Source organism: Haliotis rubra, unplaced genomic scaffold (assembly GCF_003918875.1).
Source record: "Haliotis rubra isolate DU_JTF1 unplaced genomic scaffold, ASM391887v1 Scf2217, whole genome shotgun sequence".
Lineage (NCBI taxonomy): Eukaryota > Metazoa > Mollusca > Gastropoda > Lepetellida > Haliotidae > Haliotis > Haliotis rubra.
Window position 1 is genome coordinate 20,492 of NW_025766245.1, and position 21,073 is coordinate 41,564.

The 21,073-nt window shown below is 38.8% G+C and overlaps 1 long non-coding RNA gene across 1 annotated transcript; it reads right to left on the reverse strand.

Annotated features, from left to right (window-relative positions):
- Positions 1–1,134: 1,134 nt before the first annotated feature.
- Positions 1,135–20,457, reverse strand: LOC124277458. The gene is made up of 3 exons (XR_006898824.1): positions 20,448–20,457; positions 11,954–11,956; positions 1,135–1,441 (listed from the first exon to the last, which is right to left on the reverse strand). It is a non-coding gene; the product is annotated as an uncharacterized LOC124277458 (long non-coding RNA).
- Between the last annotated feature and the right edge of the window lie 616 nt (positions 20,458–21,073).

Genomic DNA, 21,073 nt, shown 5'->3' on the forward strand with positions numbered 1-21,073 from the left:
TAATTTTCTGTAGTCACAAACAAATCTATATGTGCCGTCACGTTTTTTAACTAAGATGATGGGGGCTGAATACATTGAAGTGGACTCCTCTATTAAATCATATTTGAGAAAATCTTCAACAAGTTCTTCTGTGACTTTTGGAGATGAGGAGATTGACGATAAGGCCTACACTTTAACAGGGGATGGTTGCCTGTGTCAATGACATGCTTTGCATATCAGTTTCCCTAAATCTGCAAGGCTTGTGGAAAACATGTCTCTGTTTTGTCCTAAAACCTGAGTAGTCTTTGTTGTTGGCCTGACGTCAGTTGTGTCTTAGTCAAGTCAAATCCTAAGTCTTGAGCAATTTTGACATAATCCCTAGTGTCATTGTCTGTTGTCTTAATGTCAGTGTTAACTGAATTTATTAAAGGGTTGGTCACAGTCATTTTTTCAAAGATAGAGTGGCTGTCAATGTAACTAAATTTTCCTACAACTGTACCCTTATCTAAAACTTTTCTTCTTGGGAAGGATTCATAAGCCTAAATGTAGCAGTTTTTCTTATGCACTTTCGAGAGGGTCCTACCACCTGCTACTTCAGAATGAGCAGTGAGGGAGGCAATTGGTTCAATGAGGGATGAGGGAATCATTGTTTGCCTCAGGCAGTCTTACCTTAGAAATGAATTTCACTCTGAGGGGAATATATATCTGATCTATTGTTTTGCTAATCCCCAAATTTCTTGATCTGGATGGGCAATGAAATTGATATATTGCCCTATCTGAGGGTGCTGTTGCCTATTATGAGGGAATGGCAGCTATAATCTATGACTGCATCGTTGTCATTGAGGAAGTTCTCACCTAGTAGGACTGACTTAGGTAATGAGGGGCAGGACATAGAATTTTTTTGTGAAAATTCTTGATCTTCAATGACAAAATCTAACACAACTGAACCCAACACCTTGTGCAATTCGCCGCCAACACCTTGAATTTGTGGAAAGGGTGAGTTTCCAAGAACAGGGTTGTTGAAAGCTTTGTTTAGAAAAGCAGGACGAAATGCAGCAAATGGATGCCCTGTATCTATTAAACAAGTAGTTGTTTCAGTGCCAAATGTTACCTGAATTACACTTTTGGCAAGGGGTAACTAAGGACACAGTTGGAATTTCACTTCCACAGTTACTTTCCATACCAGACTCCATATTGGCCATGACACCTTATAGTATGTACCGTGCTATAATTAAGAAAAGACAAGAAATCAACAATGTAAAGTAGTACTTACAATTTTTGAAGACTTTTTCTTCCTTGGTTGGTGTCTTTACAGGAGTTGGTGGTCCTTAATCCAGTGTTGAGATCAGACGTGGATGCAGTTGCTTGTTATTCCATGTGTTCTTGTAGCTGGTTGTAGTTAGTTCCTGGGCTCCGAGGTTCCGAAAATCGTTGATTCTCCGCCAACTATTATGATATGGGTCTTGGGTCCAAGTGATGGTTCAGTGAAACCCTTATCTAACTGGCGTGCTGGTTTGCTTGGGGAATTAAGCTCAGCAAAGAGTCCGAAGTCACAAGAAGCTAATCACAATTTTATTTACAAGAGCGGAGTAACATGGGCTGGCCACAGAGAGTCAGGTTACAACCCTCTGGGCTGAGGGCTAGAGCTGACCTGTGTTAGGAGTCTAAACCCTACTGCTGGACAAATGCAGTTAGAGACATTTTATCTACTATCAAAACAATAAAGAGATTACGATTGGTTCACTGATACAAAAATGGGTGTAACCTACATTAGCCTATCAAATACAGAATATACAAAATGGGGTGTGTCCTTCAATGACCAGACAGGGCAATTACTCTTAATCCTGTTAATCCTATTTTAACTGGCACTAATCTCGATGGCACTTTTACTGGATGCTTGGATGCTTACCCTGGGCTATGATCTCATGAGACTAATCTGATGTGTCAATTACAGGTGCTTGGATTACAATAGATTCATTTAATTGTCTGGTCATAACTCTGAATTACTGAAAAGGATTGCTAACAGCTTGAATCCTCAGTACCTTAGGCTAGGATTTTATCTTGAAATTGTGTAAGCCGTAACTTATACCTTTTTCAATAATATGTCTGTGAGATGAGTTTTACAACTTTTGACTGGGGTCTTTCTCTAAGCTATTACTAATATTCTATATTTATATTTTCCTAATATCTGAATCCTAATATATTGCTTGTAGTGGTAATAATGAATAATGAATTTTGTATGAATTATTATTCCATGATAATTCTCTGCCAGTGTATTGTGATGAGAGTTGAAGTTGCATTTCTATCTACGTTTACATTTCATGTGCAGAAAATAGTTGTCAGATATTTTTTTTTAATTATCTGAATTTTTTTGCTTTTAGTTTTATCAGTAAAATGGTAAATTATAGTTATGTGTTTTGTATTACTTTGACCTTGACCTGTATGTATTTCAGGTCAATTTATTTAAATTCTAACATTGACAGAGACATTTTTCTTACATTTAATTTCATGCTGACACTGCTTAAGAGAACATTTTTTAGAAAAAAGTAATTAATTTTTCTCAGCATATTGAACTAGAAAATTATAGATTTTTTGACACATAGAAACAGTTTGCAAGAGTTGAGGTGTTTTGTCAACTGAATCATCTTCAGCATGATCAATGAGTTTTCTGAAGATAAAGTCATAATAACTACTGAACAATTTATGGATTTACAAATTTGCTAAGACAAGCCTCTGTACCTGTAACCAAAAAATAAAAAATATCTTCACAAGATTCCTGATGAGAATCAATCAACATCCTATAAAATGAACTGATCCGAAACCTGCCTACTTTGTTCGATGTATTTGAGTTTTTTACTTCGCGTTTACACATGAACAAGGACAGTTCTTGTACAACGAGGAAGGTGTGAACTACTGTGGTAGTGCTTTGTTTGCTGCCAGTCATCAGAGGTTCCAGACCTGTACATTATTGAACATCATTGGATAGCATCATTGTTGTGCAGTCACTGCAAACATTGCGTACAGTCAGGTCATTCCTGTCTGCTAATTAGTGTGTTGCGTCTCCCATGCCAACACTTCTGAAATGATGACAATCTTGCACTGGGAGGAGGCATGGAACTACTAAAGGGGTGGTTGGTGTGGGAAAGATGTGGCTTTGATTCCAAATATTGTCCTAATTCTGATGACAGACATATTAAGGTTGCTGTGAGGCAGTGTAGTGGTTCATGTGTTGGTTCATAATGGTGCTGACCAGAGTTTGATTCCCATCATGGTTCTGTTTCTGGTGTAGGACATAGAAGGTTGACATGGGATATCCTGGGGGTAAGGTAGAGCTCATCATGGTGAAGACCTGGAAGTGGAGTGGAGTGGAGTGGTTAGTGTGTTGACCTATCTTTGCAAAGACCTGGGTTTGATTCCAAACAAAGGAGCAACGTGTGAGCCAATTTGGGTGTTGGACATAAGTGAGTTGAATGTGGTCACCTTGTCACTTTGCCTGTCATGGTGAGTCCCAACAACAAGGGTGCAATGTGTGAGACCCATTACTGGTGTCACACAAAGAAAGGGCACAGTTGGGTTATCTTGTGGCTAAGGTGAAGTCAGAAATAACATTTTTGTGCTTAAGATTATTTAACTCAGTGGCGATGCACTGCTTGACCTGGACCAGACGTCTGCCATTTTGATAGAGTTAGTGCTGTCCGGTTCCTTGCAGTGCAATTTCCTGTACTTCAGTGTAGCAGAGCTTTAGATGTCTGTATCTGGACAGTTTAGTGATGTCAGTCATAGACTATTCAACACCTCTGAGGAAAGTTCAGGTAGCCTGGAGTAGCCTAATGGTTGATGTCAGCGAAGACCACCGAATCACATGGGCACAATGTGTGAAGCCCATTTCTGGTGTCCCCCCGTGATGTTGCTGGAGGCATAAACCCAAACTCAGTCAGTCAGTCAGTCAGGTAGCCTGGTGGGTATAGTGTATGCCCATTACACAAAAGGTCCGAGTTTGCCTCCCACATGGGTACAATGTGTCTACCTATTCCTATGCCGTGACATTGCTGGAATGTCGCTAGTGAGTGAGTGAGTTTAGTTTTCCGCCGCTTTTAGCAGTATTGCAGCAATATCATGGCAGGAGACAATAGAAATGTGCTTCACACATTGTACAGGTCTATGTGGGGAATTGAACCCGGGTCTTCGGCATGATGAGTGAACATTTAACCACTAGCTACGCCACCCTTGGAATAATGCTAAAACCCTGACACATTCACTGTATAGCTCAGTACAATTTTTACATAGGAACTTATCTGTGACCATCATATTACCTATGGAAGATGATTCAACACTTGTTCTCAAACATGCGTGTGAGTTTGGAGATTATAAACATATATCGTATATGCCATAAAACAGGTAGACTTAGATTTTCATTGTCACCTGGAGCGTTATGTGTATTCCTTTATCTTTTACGGAATCTCAAAAGTATGCTCGTCACACTCAAGGCCTATGTTTAAATCGTCACATGGGAAAATCATGTGAGGACTAACTGAAGCCCCCTGTCATGATGTTGTTGGAAGATTGCTGAAAGGGACATAATGCCATGATCACTTCCTCCTTACTTGATAACCGAGTGAGTGAGTTAATATTTAAAGTCATATCGGCAATATTTCAGCCATTATCATGACTCTTGCTGGGTAAAATATGTACATACACCATGCACATAGTGAAAACAGACAGACCTTCTTCATGTGAAGTACATTTGTTGAAAGCTTATTTGCATGCCTGCCAAACAACTTCTTTTTTATGAATTTGGATAAAAATGTAAATATCAGTTCATTGTGATCTTAAAAACATGATTGACAACACATTTCACATTCGTTAATTTATTGGTCAAAATGTGAAACATTTGTAGATTAACCTATAACAAATATGAACTCTGACATTGTTTTAACACAGTCTCATTACCAGATGGAAATTCATGGACTAACCACAAGAAGTGTCAATCATTGAATATATAAACATAAGAAATATCAAGCTTTGGGCCTCCCAGCCTTCATTAGGCTAGCTATTCTCGAAACGGTCGTAGCCCTACGAACTTCTTAAGCCCATTCTTAACACATTGGCTACGATCAAAGTTAAGAATTCTTAGGGCTAAGAACGTTTTGAGAATAAGGGCCCAGATGTACACAAGATGCTTGTCAAGTGTTGGCAAAGTGTACTGGTGCCTGTATAGGAAGGAACTCTCAAGGAGAATAAATATGTTGACGTCCAGTTAATGTACTTCCTCGTTAATATGGCTATAGGAATGCTGTAGGATAAGGTCTCCATTAAGTATGTGTACCATGGTACAGTCAGGAAGGTCACAATACCGGTGAAGCATGTCAAATTGATGCAATGTACCGTACCTGCGATGTGTTAATGACTATTGATTATTATATGTGCCCATCAATATTTGATACCTCTATTAGTCACATTGAGTTACTCTGCTCTTGTTGAGAGGTGTTGACTTGTCACTGCTGAGAGGCAAGTATGTCTGCCAAGTGTTGGTCACATGTCTGTCACATGTCTCATTGGACACATACTGTTTGTTCCAGTTCACCCAGCTGCAAATGGGTACCTTGTGAGGATGAGGCTGTGTGATAACTCGCTGGGCCTAACAGGCTGCATTAGTTGAATACTCCCCAGGGAGTTGAGTTGGTTAAAAGAATGCCAGAAAAATAGACATCTGTTAATCAAGGGAACACTGAAGCACCTTGAGCTTGTTAAGTTACGTGGATGTGTGCACTATATAAATATCCTATAATAAAATAAAAATGTCTGTCATGTGTCTGTCAGTGTCTGTCGAGAGTTGCCTGTCACCTCATAGTAACTCTGTCGCAAGTAGAATTGTAAACAATAAAAAAAGTTCCTGGTTGACCAATTGATGATACGAAACTTGATTCTCTTACTGGTTAAGACTGACTGACTGAGTTTGGTTTTACGCCGCTTTTAGCAATATTCCAGCAAGATCACGGCGGGGCACACCAGAAATGGGCTTCACACATTGTACCCATGTGGGGATTCGAACCCGGGTCTTCGGCGTGACGAGACAACGCTTTAACCATTAGGCTACCCCACCTCCCCTACTGGTTTAGAGGTTTTACTTATCATAATCATTTTGCAAGTGACATGTCATTCCTTCTATCACATTGTTGTCATGTTTTATTGTATTAAGGAGAAATATGTCATGAAGTTCGGGGATAAGTTCACTTTGATACCAGTTTAAAAGTTTCAAATTCAGTTGTCCAAGAGAAATTTCATTCTTTCTGTGAGAATGCCATTTCTCAAGGGAAGCAGAGGATGTGACCTAAAGCTGGCAGATAGAAGGATCATTGCTGCCATGTTTTGTGTACAGACCAGTAAACTACAAAGTAGGAAGTTGTAATATTTGATAGTTTGGATCAGTGAACTGAAATGGGAACAGTTTAAAAGTGCTGGTTAGACTGTGTGAACCTCTGAACTAGTGGTTCACTTCAGTGAACTCATCCACTCTCACGTTCAATTCTTAATTATAAAGACGATTCGAACTCGCTGATCTGCATATTGAGAGCATAATAACACTGATTAATTGTTCAACTACGAAGCATTCTCATCAAGATGAATGTAGCTGTATTTTATGAAAATTAGAAAAAAGACACATTATTAGTGTTCTTGGGAGAACGCTCCCTTCCTTCCTCGTACACACACTCACACGCACTTCAATCATGTAATCAGACTGCTGTGTGGAGATGTAACATCTATTGATCTGTCACCTCTTGTACATATTTAATGTTGTAGTATTTTTGTGAATCGATGGGCGTATGTGCCTTGTTACGCAACTTCAAGTGTCGTCTGGCATGATGTGGGGAGACATCGTCCAGGGTCACCTCGGTTCAAGGTTGATAGAAAGAGTTTGGGACTTTTGATTGTCTTAGCTATGACTGTTGTTAATCGGTGTTGGAGTTTGAGTGTTACGATCATTTGAATACTACAGCTGTTTGAGAGTTACGATCATCTTAGAACTACAACTATTATTGGTCTGTGTCAGAGTTTGAGAGTTACGATCATCTTAGAACTACAACTATTATTGGTCTGTGTCAGAGTTTGAGAGTTACGATCATCTTAGAACTACAACTATTATTGGTCTGTGTCAGAGTTTGAGAGTTACGATCATCTTAGAACTACAACTATTATTGGTCTGTGTCAGAGTTTGAGAGTCACGATCATCTTAGAACTACAACTATTATTGGTCTGTGTCAGAGTTTGAGAGTTACGATCATCTTAGAACTACAACTATTATTGGTCTGTGTCAGAGTTTGAGAGTTACGATCATCTTAGAAATACAACTATTATTGGTCTGTGTTAGAGTTTGAGAGTCACGATCTTTTTAGAATTACGACTATGGATAATCTGTGTCAGAGTTTGTGAGTTACGATCATCTTAGAACTACAACTATTATTGGTCTGTGTCAGAGTTTGAGAGTCACGATCATCTTAGAACTACAACTATTATTGGTCTGTGTCAGAGTTTGAGAGTTACGATCATCTTAGAACTACAACTATTATTGGTCTGTGTCAGAGTTTGAGAGTCACGATCTTTTTAGAATTACGACTATGGATAATCTGTGTCAGAGTTTGAGAGTTACGATCATCTTAGAACTACAACTATTATTGGTCTGTGTCAGAGTTTGAGAGTTACGATCATCTTAGAACTACAACTATTATTGGTCTGTGTCAGAGTTTGAGAGTCACGATCTTTTTAGAATTACGACTATGGATAATCTGTGTCAGAGTTTGAGAGTTACGATCATCTTAGAACTACAACTATTATTGGTCTGTGTCAGAGTTTGAGAGTCACGATCTTTTTAGAATTACGACTATGGATAATCTGTGTCAGAGTTTGTGAGTTACGATCATCTTAGAACTACAACTGTTATTGGTCTGTGTCAGAGTTTGTGAGTTACGATCATCTTAGAACTACAACTATTATTGGTCTGTGTCCGAGTTTGTGAGTTACGATCACCTTAGAAATACAACTATTATTGGTCTGTGTCAGAGTTTGTGAGTTACGATCATCTTAGAAATACAACTATTATTGGTCTGTGTCCGAGTTTGTGAGTTACGATCATCTTAGAAATACAACTGTTATTGGTCTGTGTCCGAGTTTGTGAGTTACGATCATCTTAGAAATACAACTATTATTGGTCTGTGTCCGAGTTTGTGAGTTACGATCATCTTAGAACTACAACTGTTATTGGTCTGTGCCAGAGTTTGTGAGTTACGATCACCTTAGAACTACAACTGTTATTGGTCTGTGTCAGAGTTTTTGAGTTACGATCATCTTAGAACTACAACTGTTATTGGTCTGTGTTAGAGTTTGAGAGTTACGATCACCTTAGAACTACAACTGTTATTGGTCTGTGTCAGAGTTTGTGAGTTACGATCACCTTAGAACCACAACTGTTATTGGTCTGTGTTAGAGTTTGTGAGTTACGATCATCTTAGAACTACAACTGTTATTGGTCTGTGTTAGAGTTTGTGAGTTACGATCACCTTAGAACTACAACTGTTATTGGTCTGTGTCAGAGTTTTTGAGTTACGATCATCTTAGAACTACAACTGTTATTGGTCTGTGTTAGAGTTTGAGAGTTACGATCACCTTAGAACTACAACTGTTATTGGTCTGTGTCAGAGTTTGTGAGTTACGATCACCTTAGAACCACAACTGTTATTGGTCTGTGTTAGAGTTTGTGAGTTACGATCATCTTAGAACTACAACTATTATTGGTCTGTGTCCGAGTTTGTGAGTTACGATCATCTTAGAACTACAACTGTTATTGGTCTGTGTTAGAGTTTGTGAGTTACGATCATCTTAGAACTACAACTGTTATTGGTCTGTGTTAGAGTTTGTGAGTTACGATCATCTTAGAACTACAACTATTATTGGTCTGTGTCAGAGTTTGTGAGTTACGATCATCTTAGAACTACAACTATTATTGGTCTGTGTCCGAGTTTGTGAGTTACGATCATCTTAGAACTACAACTGTTATTGGTCTGTGTTAGAGTTTGTGAGTTACGATCATCTTAGAACTACAACTGTTATTGGTCTGTGTTAGAGTTTGTGAGTTACGATCATCTTAGAACTACAACTATTATTGGTCTGTGTCCGAGTTTGTGAGTTACGATCATCTTAGAACTACAACTATTATTGGTCTGTGTCCGAGTTTGTGAGTTACGATCATCTTAGAACTACAACTATTATTGGTCTGTGTCCAAGTTTGTGAGTTACGATCATCTTAGAACTACAACTATTATTGGTCTGTGTCAGAGTTTGTGAGTTACGATCATCTTAGAACTACAACTATTATTGGTCTGTGTCCGAGTTTGAGAGTTACGATCATCTTAGAACTACAACTATTATTGGTCTGTGTCCGAGTTTGTGAGTTACGATCACCTTAGAACTACAACTGTTATTGGTCTGTGTCCGAGTTTGAGAGTTACGATCATCTTAGAATCACAACTGTTATTGGTCTGTGTCCGAGTTTGTGAGTTACGATCACCTTAGTACTAAGATTGCTTTGTTCAAGTGGACCCAGATCTTGTTGCATGTGAAAATGAAACTAGTCTGATTACTTCCTGATAGAAAAGACAGGATTTCCTTAGTACTGCTACTCACAGTCGTCTCACTGGCCTGTTTGCGTACTTGTACCTAACCTTTCAAGCCGACCTACATTGCCATCATAAATGTTTGTCCATTTATTCTGTCTTTGTGGGCAATGTACCCTGGACAGATTCGTTTAGGATGGACTGATAACATGGAAGGTTGTATCAACTGGACATAATACCATTGCTTGTGTGCTTATTTGGCCTGGAAGTAAGTCTTTGAAGTCAGAGGAACTGGAATGGGTTTAGGAATTGGTTTTCAAAGAATTCTTGGAAAATGAGATTGTTAGCGTAATGATTATGGACCTCGGACACATTAGGAAGAAATTGAAACTTGCACGGTTACGAAAATCGATAATGTAATATTTTTTGTTGCCTTCTTTGGAGTCTTGACATGTGTTTAGTTTGAAACAAGTGGAAAAGTTTGTGAATTGAATATTGTGGAAGAGCACACTTGTGATTAAGTGTTAGGTCTTGACATAACGCCTTCCGATTTTAATCATTTGCATGATATTCTCATTTATTTATTTTTTTCATGGTTGAAATTTTCATATTCATGAGGTAAATTTATTTATAATACCAGATTTATCTGTTCTGACATGGAAATACGTGGAATATATTTTCATGTTACTGTAAATGTGGAATATCATGTAAAATTCAAAACCTGCTCTGAGGTGATATTTTCATAAGCATTAGAAAACATGTTCTTCAAAACATGCACTTTGGCAGTATTTCATTGGCAGTGGTTCTTTACCATTATTGGGTAGAAGCATGCTTGTTTCTGATTTAAAGGGGCAAAGAATACCGCACACAGGTTAAGAACTTAGCTGTAGAAATAATTCATCATGAGTATGTAGAACTTGGGATGCCATGCTTATCTGAATGCTCTGTGGCAATATTTTCAAGAAGAGCACGCGCACACACACACACACACACACACACACACACACACACACACACACACACACACTCACTCACTCACTCACTCACTCACTCACTCACTCACTCACTCACTCACTCACTCACTCACTCACACTCACTCACTCACTCACTCACTCACTCACTCACATTCACTCTCGCATGTGTGCACACACACACATACACCATTGCACATGCTAGGAAATAACCTCTTGAAATGCTTCACAAAACAACTTAAGTTTGCAGATATAATTGTACAACAGAAGACATGCGTGTCCACACTGTAAATGAACACGTGTCACCACCGTCTGCTCAGCCTAACTGTCAGGTAGACAATCATATGTTTCCATGACTTCCAGCTGTCCAGATAATTTCCTTACCAAGAAACTAAATCCTCTCTTTTCTTGTGTTCAAACTTGTTTTTGATGTTCGAATGATGTCAAACATTGTTGCCTTCTGCGTATCAGAAACCCTGTAGATGTTACATGACTTCTTTCTTCCGTCTGCTGCAAAATGTCATCACTTGTAGGAGATAGCCAATGTGTGTTTGCAAACTTAGGTATGTGAATCTGCCATTTTACATTTTGTGGAAATGGGAAGATAGTATAATATTGAAGAAAGCATTTACAAGAAAGGAAATGTCAATTGTGTGTGAGGTGCAGGCTACAGATTTTATTGATTCATCTCCCACTTGACGTGCAGTTCCAATTCACTTTCATTCTCGATTTGTATGCATGTATGATGCAATATTTGGTATCATTTAAAATCCTATTATTCAATATAAACAGTAAAAATGTTTCAGGAACATTAAGAACATTGGAATACCTTATATAAATCAATATGTGCACTATAACAATATTTTCCCTTACATTGCTAAGGGAACTTCAATAAACAGCCTGGGGAATTAGTGAAATACAGTTTGCTGCACAAGCATCAGTTGTCATCAGCCCTGAGTGCCTAGTCTCCATCTGACTAGTATCTTTACTAAGAAAGTGTAATCCCAAATATAACATGTTAGCCCTGATCAAGCATTACCACATGATCATGACTCTGATGTGTGTAACTGCAGACTGCTTGTGGACTGATCTTGTTCCCCTCAATGTAGACACCACCCCACTCCTCTGGGAGCGTCTGTAATTTGGAGTCATCTAGACCACTACTACTACTACTAATTCATTTATATAGTGCCTAGTATCCATCTGACTAGTTGCTCACTGGAAGCTGTAATCAGAATCTGATTATTATTACCCCGGATAACCCAAGCTGCCTGTGAGGCGCTAGAAGGTTAATAGTCACGTGACCTATCTCACCGGGTACCCATTTTCTACTGGGTGAACAGAGGCAGTTTTGAACAAACTCACTTGCCTAAGGTGAGACCACATGTATCACACGTGCTTCGTTGTGGGGCAGGACCGAAGTCCTAGAAACTTTCAGGAGTCAAGCTGCCAAACATGGTCACCCATCCAAGGACTCTCCGTGCTTGAAGTTGCTCAACTTCAACTGATTGTGACCTGAGCTCTACGCACAGGACCACACACCACGACTAACGTTTAGTCTCTGAATATATATTAATCGAATATAAACAAATAGCTTCATGTAAATTGAAAAGGAGTCCCAGTGAGCTCCAAGATCCAGTACCTGTGGAAATCTAGATTTGCTTCATCTACATTGCAGAAAGGTTTGGACGGATTGGAAAATAACATGGTCTGTTGACTGGAAGTGGTCAGTCTGATTCAGCATGTGAATGTTGTAATGGAGCTAGTCTGGGCTTAAGAGTTGATTAGTTGGTGTTTCACTGAACGCTGAGATGTGGGAGGGTGGATTATTAACAGGGATATTCTATTATTCAATTGCTCTCTGTGCAGTGTTGGTTCAGGTTCTACCTGATACAGGATGAGGTGGGATGAAGTGCTCTTTGACCCTTACAGATATACCCGCGAGTCACTGTTGACTGTCATCTTTAGCGATAATTTAAAGTCTATGAAGTGAAGGAGTTATGATCACCTTAGTGCTGCCATAGCAACAAGACCCTGGTGGACAGACAGACACGCACGCACACATGCATGCACACACACACACACACACACTATATGCTATATGGTGGCAGTCTGTAAATAATCGAGTCTGGACCAGACAATCCAGTGATCAACAGCATGAGCATAGAACTATGCAATTGGAAACCGATGACATGTGTCAGCCATTGTAAGTCAGCGAGCCTGACTACGCGATCCTGTTAGTCACCTTTTACGACAAGTATGGGTTACTGAAGACCAATTCTAACCCGGATCTTCATGGGTTACACACACAGATAGACAGATGTCATTATACATAGGCATGTGATCATGCCATCGACCTCCGGTTGGCTAGCTGGGGTTCACATGTCTGGGTGAAGCATATGAATGTTGCTGATGTGTAAAACAAGCAAACCAAAATCAGAATGATCATCATGGTACAATTTTGAAACAAATTCACTGTTTCTGTACTCACACTGATGTGTTCATCATGGTAGAGTTAAGAAATAAACCCATTGTCTGTACTGTGTAATAACAGATATCATCCAATCACACTGATGTGTTCATCATGGTAGGGTTAAGAAATAAACCCATTGTCTGTACTGTGTAATAACAGATATCATCCAATCACACTGATGTGTTCATCATGGTAGAGTTAAGAAATAAACCCATTGTCTGTACTGTGTAATAACAGATATCATCCAATCACACTGATGTGTTCATCATGGTAGAGTTAAGAATAAACCCATTGTCTGTACTGTGTAATAACAGATATCATCCAATCACACTGATGTGTTCATCATGGTAGAGTTAAGAATAAACCCATTGTCTGTACTGTGTAATAACAGATATCATCCAATCACACTGATGTGTTCATCATGGCCGAGTTAAGAAATAAACCCATTGTCTGTACTGTGTAATAACAGATATCATCCAATAACACTGATGTGTTCATCATGGTAGAGTTAAGAATAAACCCATTGTCTCTACTCTGTAATAATAGATATCGTCCAATCACACTGATGTGTTCATCATGGTAGAGTTAAGAAATAAACCCATTGTCTGTACTGTGTAATAACAGATATCATCCAATCACACTGATGTGTTCATCATGGTAGAGTTAAGAATAAACCCATTGTCTGTACTGTGTAATAACAGATATCATCCAATCACACTGATGTGTTCATCATGGCCGAGTTAAGAAATAAACCCATTGTCTGTACTGTGTAATAACAGATATCATCCAATAACACTGATGTGTTCATCATGGTAGAGTTAAGAATAAACCCATTGTCTCTACTCTGTAATAATAGATATCGTCCAATCACACTGATGTGTTCATCATGGTAGAGTTAAGAAATAAACCCATTGTCTGTACTGTGTAATAACAGATATCATCCAATCACACTGATGTGTTCATCATGGTAGAGTTAAGAATAAACCCATTGTCTGTACTGTGTAATAACAGATATCATCCAATCACACTGATGTGTTCATCATGGTAGAGTTAAGAATAAACCCATTGTCTGTACTGTGTAATAACAGATATCATCCAATCACACTGATGTGTTCATCATGGTAGAGTTAAGAATAAACCCATTGTCTGTACTGTGTAATAACAGATATCATCCAATCACACTGATGTGTTCATCATGGTAGAGTTAAGAAATAAACCCATTGTTTGCACTCTGTAATAACAGATATCGTCCAATCACACTAATGTGTTCATCATGGTAGAGTTAAGAAATAAACCCATTGTATCTGTACTCGATTGTAGATAATGACCAATCCGAACAATGCATTCTTCAAAGCCAGTAGATTTCAAGATATTCCCTACAATCCAGTCATGATTCAGAGGCAGGCTGTTTTCCCAGGAGAAGAGATAACCCTACTGTGATGAAGCACCTACTGAAACCAATTCCTACAACTGCAGGAACTTGTCAAGGAGTTATAATTTACAGTATCACCTTCCTATTACAATCTGTGCCGATGTCAAACCACATCTGTTATTCCAAGAACTAATCAGATGTTTGTGGAGAGAATGTTTCTTTGATTTTGAAGTGTATTGCATTTGTAGTGTTAAACCGACTGTCGTATATATGAATCCTAGAAGGGTTCAGTACTTTCAGTTTTGAAGAATTGTGTGTCTGTGAGTTTATCTGTTTCTTTAACAGATTCACTGTAATCAGCATTGAAATCTGTTGGGCCATGTAGATTTATCAAGCAGCTCGCTTTGATGTGACAGTACCTTGTTTGTGCAATACTTTATCAAGTTACAAACAATTCTATTTAGACTATTTCCTAAGGGGGAATTGTTTTGTGAAAAGGAATCATAATTATGTCTTTGTGATTGCGTTTCATGTTTATAGAGACTATTGAATTTCCCAGCGTTAATGTGAAATATTTATTCCAGTATTTTGGAATTATCCAGAGACTTGATGGCTATGGAAGATGATAGCATTGATATAGGATATCACTTGCCTCAGCTGCATCTTTACAAGATTATTATATCAGGACTGTGGAAAGAGACTCATGCTTGACACTTCAGTGTCCTTGACCTTTAGTAATGGAATATATAGGCTGAAAGTTGAAACTGGTAGCCTTTGTCAATATTTCACGGATAAAAAATCACTTGCATCAGCTTTGTCTGTGGTGGGATTGTCAAGTTGACAAATCTGTTATGGCGTCTGCTGCAAGTTAACTGTCGTCTGCTCAATTCTGGAGCTGGTGGCTTCTGAAAAATCCTATCTTACACTGACAGATCATGACACTAAGTAGCATTTATGTTTCTCATACACAATAGTTTTATACTTGTCTGGGAGTTTTGTCACTTGCTTGTCGTCTTGAAATGTTTTTTACTGGTGAAGATTGACTTTGTTGGTATACTTCATGAGTTTAAAGGGAGATTTTAATGGAGACCATTTCTCAGACTAGATTTTGATTGAAATTTTTCTATTGGTAATGTTGACATTTAGCATCTTGGTGAAGATGTAGCAGTGTGCATGCACGTGTGTGTATGTACTAGTCTGTTTCATCTAAGTGCTGGTCCTTAGAGATAAAATTCCGCAGTTTAACATGGACACCCCACTCAAACACCTTATACCGATTCTAAACAGACGAACCTTGTGTTATCCTCTTAAAGCAAAGTGACTGGCAGAGAAACAAGTACTATGTTTCAGTTATGTTGTATATCGTGATGATAATCAAACTACAGATATTCTGGTCTTTGGGCAGACATTGCTTGAACTGTTGTGAAAATGTTTGCATTTCCTGTAAGCAGGTTTGATCCTCACATAACATCCATGTATGAATCCCATCATCGGTGTCTCCCACAGCAATATATGTCGTTGATGTTGCTAAATGTGTAAAATAAAACTCAAAGACCCCCTTTAAGCAACAGCTAGCCATGTATTAGTGATGAAACTCTTTTATAAGTTCTTATATCTGATCGTCACGCCGAAGGCCCGGGTTCGATTCCCCACATGGGTACAATTTGTGAAGCCCATTTCTGGTGTCCCCCGTTGGATATTGCTGGAATATTGCTAAAAACGGTGTAAAACCATACTCAGTCAGTCGGTCTTATATCTGAGGGGTAGCCCAGTGGTTAAAGCATTTGCTCGTCATGCTGAAGACCCAGGTTTGATTCCCCACAAGGGTACAATGTCTGAAGCCCATTTCTGGTGTCCCCTGCCGTGATATTGCTGGAATATTGCAAGAAGCAGCATAAAACCATACTCACTTTCTCACTATTAACTCTGATATTACTTTATGGTCAGTGAGTGTCTTCAAGATGACAGGTAGTGAAACATGTATTTGCACTTAGGTACACTTTAGTCAAACTTTAAGTGCTTTTTTAGCATTTAAACATAAACATTTGTGTACTGGAACACAGTGTATAATAGCAATTACTTTGTTAGTACTCAAGACAACAGTGAGTGAGTGAGTGAGTAACAGGTATTTTCACCAAGCATCTTGCCACATTCATATTATAGTAACACTGGTATTGTTTGGTTGGAACTCAAAGACCCCCTTTAAGACACCAGTGTGTGATGTATTGTCACCGAGGAACACATCTATGTGATAGTAACACAGATATGTTTGGTTGGAACTCAAAGACCCCCTTTAAGACACCAGTGTGTGACGTATTGTCACCGAGGAACACATCTATGTGATAGTAACACAGATATGTTTGGTTGGAACTCAAAGACCCGTTTAAGACACCAGTGTGGAAGGTATTGACACCGAGGCACACATCTATGTGATAGTAACACAGATATGTTTGGTTGGAACTCAAAGACCCCCTTTAAGACACCAGTGTGTGACGTATTGTCACCCGAGGAACACGCATCTATGTGATAGTAACACAGATATGTTTGGTTGGAACTCAAAGACCCCCTTTAAGACACCAGTGTGTAACGTATTGTCAGCACACATCAGATGTGATAGTAACACAGATATGTTGGTTGGAACTCAAAGACCCCTTTAAGACACCAGTGTGTAACATATTGTCACCGAGGCACACATCTATGTGATAGTAACACAGATATGTTTGGTTGGAACTCAAAGACCCCCTTTAAGACACCAGTGTGTGACGTATTGTCACCGAGGAACACATCTATGTGATAGTAACACAGATATGTTTGGTTGGAACTCAAAGACCCCCTTTAAGACACCACCAGTGATTGTAACATCTATTAGTAACCGATAGGCAACTCAAACATCTATAAGACACCAGTGATAGTAACACAGATATGTTTGGTTGGAACTCAAAGCCCCCCTTAAAGACACCAGTGTGTGACATGAATTTACACTGAGGTGCTCTTTTGCCTTAACCACCACCTTCATAAACTGCTGTACCGAGGTCCGACTACTTCCATCATCTGAGTCCATGAAGTCAGGAAGCTAGTGCTTGTCTCCACCTTGCTCCTGTGCAGACGCAACAACATCGTGCAACATCTCTGTCACTGCATACACCGGCGTCTACACAACCAGTAGTATGGACCCAACTTATGTGATCGAAACGTTTCCCTGAATGGACAATCTAGTGCATCTCTTCAAGCCAAGAAGCTCCTCGGCTTATTACAAGGTATAGAAATAGATCCATCAGTTACATCAACGATTTGCTGAACAGCATTCCATAATAGGTACATAAGAGGTAGATGAGGACAAAAGTACGTTCCGTGATGCCACTTACAAGACACAAGTATTGATTTCTTGGAGGGAGCTCTCATTATGTAATGGCATCGTGGGCTCCCGCCGCCGATCAATGGGGCAGAGCTATCAGTGTAGAATGATGTCCTCGAAACGACAGCACACCACCAGGGCATCCTGGGTCAGAGTTTCTTTCATTGATATGGAGATTGTACGATCAGCAGTTGTCACCCTTATTAGGGCAGGCACCTGGAGCTATCTCTGAGGGTTGGAACCAGGTAGGTCTATTTAATCCTTGCCGGAAGCATCTTCATTATGGATTATCTCTGGTAAATATTTCACAAGGTATGGCATGGTTATTGTTCAATAGGTGACGGTTCTGTGAGGGAGCGGTCATTGTGTTGGGACGTGGCACTTGAGGGTTTATTGATGGGGTGAAATGTACAGGACGTCAATATGAATTGAGGCAATTAAGGTAGATAGCAGACACGTGTCGAAGTCACAGGTTGGGATGAGGCTTGGTCTGGTGGAGATGTATGTTGGACTGGTTTCAGAGTCGCTGTGACATAGGATTATGATTATCAAGGTCTTTGAGGATATTGGATGGAGACGGACTAGACATTTACACGAGTAATTGATTCTGATTGCTTCCTGTGTGGGGTATATCACCCAGTACAATGTGGAGATTATGCAAACATCAGTTGGACACAGGTGGCTGGGCGTGCTGAGACAGTGTCTTGAGGCATTACTGACATAAAGGTGTACAGTTGTTGGCAGGTATGTGTACATTACCGACATAAAGGTGTACAGTTGTTGGCAGGTGTGTGTACATTACCGACATAAAGGTGTACAGTTGTTGGCCTGTATCTGTATATTACTGACATAAAGGTGTACAGTTGTTGGCAGGTATGTGTACATTACCGACATAAAGGTGTACAGTTCTTAGCAGGTTTGTGGACAATACTGACATAAAGGTGTACACTTGTTGGCAGGGATGTGTACATTACCGACATAAAGGTGTACAGTTCTTAGCAGGTTTGTGGACAATACTGACATAAAGGTGTACAGTCGTACGACCCCGATAATTACCGTGGTATATCCCTCATTGATTCCCTTTGTAAATTATTTACATCAATTCTTAATAAAAGATTAAAAATCTGGTGTGATTTAAATAATATCATTTGTGAATATCAGGCTGGCTTTAGGGAAAAATATTCTACAACAGACCACATTTTTAAACTTCAGGCTGTCATACAGAAATATTCATGTAAAAAACAGGGCAGATTTTATTGTCTTTTTATCGATTTTTCAAAATCTTTCAATACTCTTAAACATGATATACTTATAGATTCTCTTCATAAGGTTGGATTAGATGGGAAGTTCTTAGATATTATCACATGTATGTATAATTCACTCTCTGCCTGTGTTAGACCCCTGAGGGACTTTCTAAACAATTTTCTTGTAATGTGGGTACCCGCCAGGGATGCATTTTAAGCCCTCAGATATTTTTAATATTTATTAATCATTTATGCACAATTATGCAAAGTGAAGGTGGTAAGGGAATATTTATCACTGCTGTTTTAAAAAATGTGTATGCCCTTATGTTTGCTGCTGATGTTTCGGCTCTTTCAGACACTTGTATTCAATTGCAGAAAAAGATAAATGCCCTTGAATTATTTTGCAAGGAAACGGGAATGAAAGTAAACCTTAAGAAAACAAAAGTGGTTGTTTTCAGAAATGGAGGGCCTCTTAGATCTTATGAAAAGTGGCATTTTAATGGGGAACAAATAGAAACAGTATCTTTTTATAAATATCTTGGCATCATATTTACACCAAAACTTGTTTGGTCCAGGGCACAATTGTGTTTAGCATCTCAGGCTAGAAAGGCAATTTTATCAGTTAATCACTTTCAAAAGAAATTTGGAAACATTAACTGTACAGATTTATTCAAAAAAAATTATGCATTCATCACACCAATATTATGCTATGGCTCAGAAATATGGGGGAACTTCTCATTGTAAAAGTATTGAATCTGTACAGCTTGATTTTTGTAAAAAGTATCTTAAAATAAATAGGTCATCTTGTAATTCCATGGACCTGGTTGAATGTGGCAGATTGCCCCTGCAGTTTAATTATATGACCCGTGTAATCAAATATTGGTGTAGATTGTTACAACTTCCTCATGACGGATTACCTTTTCCAAGCTACCTTATGCTTAAGTCATTAGATGATAGTGGTAGAACAACATGGGCATCAAAAGTTAAAAGTCTTTTTTTTAATTTTGGTTTTGGATATGTTTGGTTGAGCCAAGATGTTGGTGATGTAAAGATGTTTATAAGCTTATTTAAACAAAGATTATCAGATAATCTAAAACAGTCCTGGTACTCTTCCCTGAGTAATTCCCCCAAATGCAACTATTACCAGTATTTTAAATCTGCATTAAATGTTGAACATTATTTATCGTTTAACCTTTCTACACATTTAAGAGCTGTTTTAGGTGTAGTAATTTTATAATAGCTGTAGAAACTGGGCGTTATAACAACACTGATTATAATCAAAGATTTTGTACATCATGTAAATCTAAAGGTCTTACCTATATTGAAAATGAATTTCGTGTACTGTTCCTTTGTGAATCCTATTCACAACTAAGAGAGAGGTTTATTACAAAATGTGTTAAAAAGCCTTATACTGTATATTCTTTAGCAAATCTTTTCAAGAATACTAATGAAGACACTGTAAAATCTGTTGCCTTGTATCTATTTTATGTTAAAAGGATTATTATAAACACACTTGAATGATCATTGTGCACCTGACTACACTGGAATTTCCTTTTGAATGTATTTTGGGCCTACGGCCTTTTACTGGAAATAAACTGTCTGTCTGTCCAAAGGTGTACAGTTGTTGGCAGGTGTGTGTACATTACTGACATAAAGGTGTACAGTTGTTGGCAGGTGTGTGTACATTACTGACATAAAGGTGTACAGTTGTTGGCAGGTGTGTAGACATTACCGACATAAAGGTGTACAGTTGTTGGCAGGTGTGTGTACATTACTGACGTAAAGGTGTACAGTTGTTGGCCTGTATCTGTATATTACTGACGTAAAGGTGTACAGTTGTTGGCAGGTGTGTGTACATTACTGACGTAAAGGTGTACAGTTGTTGGCCTGTATCTGTATATTACTGACATAAAGGTGTACAGTTGTTGGCAGGTGTGTGCACATTACTGACGTAAAGGTGTACAGTTGTTGGCCTGTATCTGTATATTACTGACGTAAAGGTGTACAGTTGTTGGCAGGTGTGTGTACATTACTGACGTAAAGGTGTACAGTTGTTGGCCTGTATCTGTAT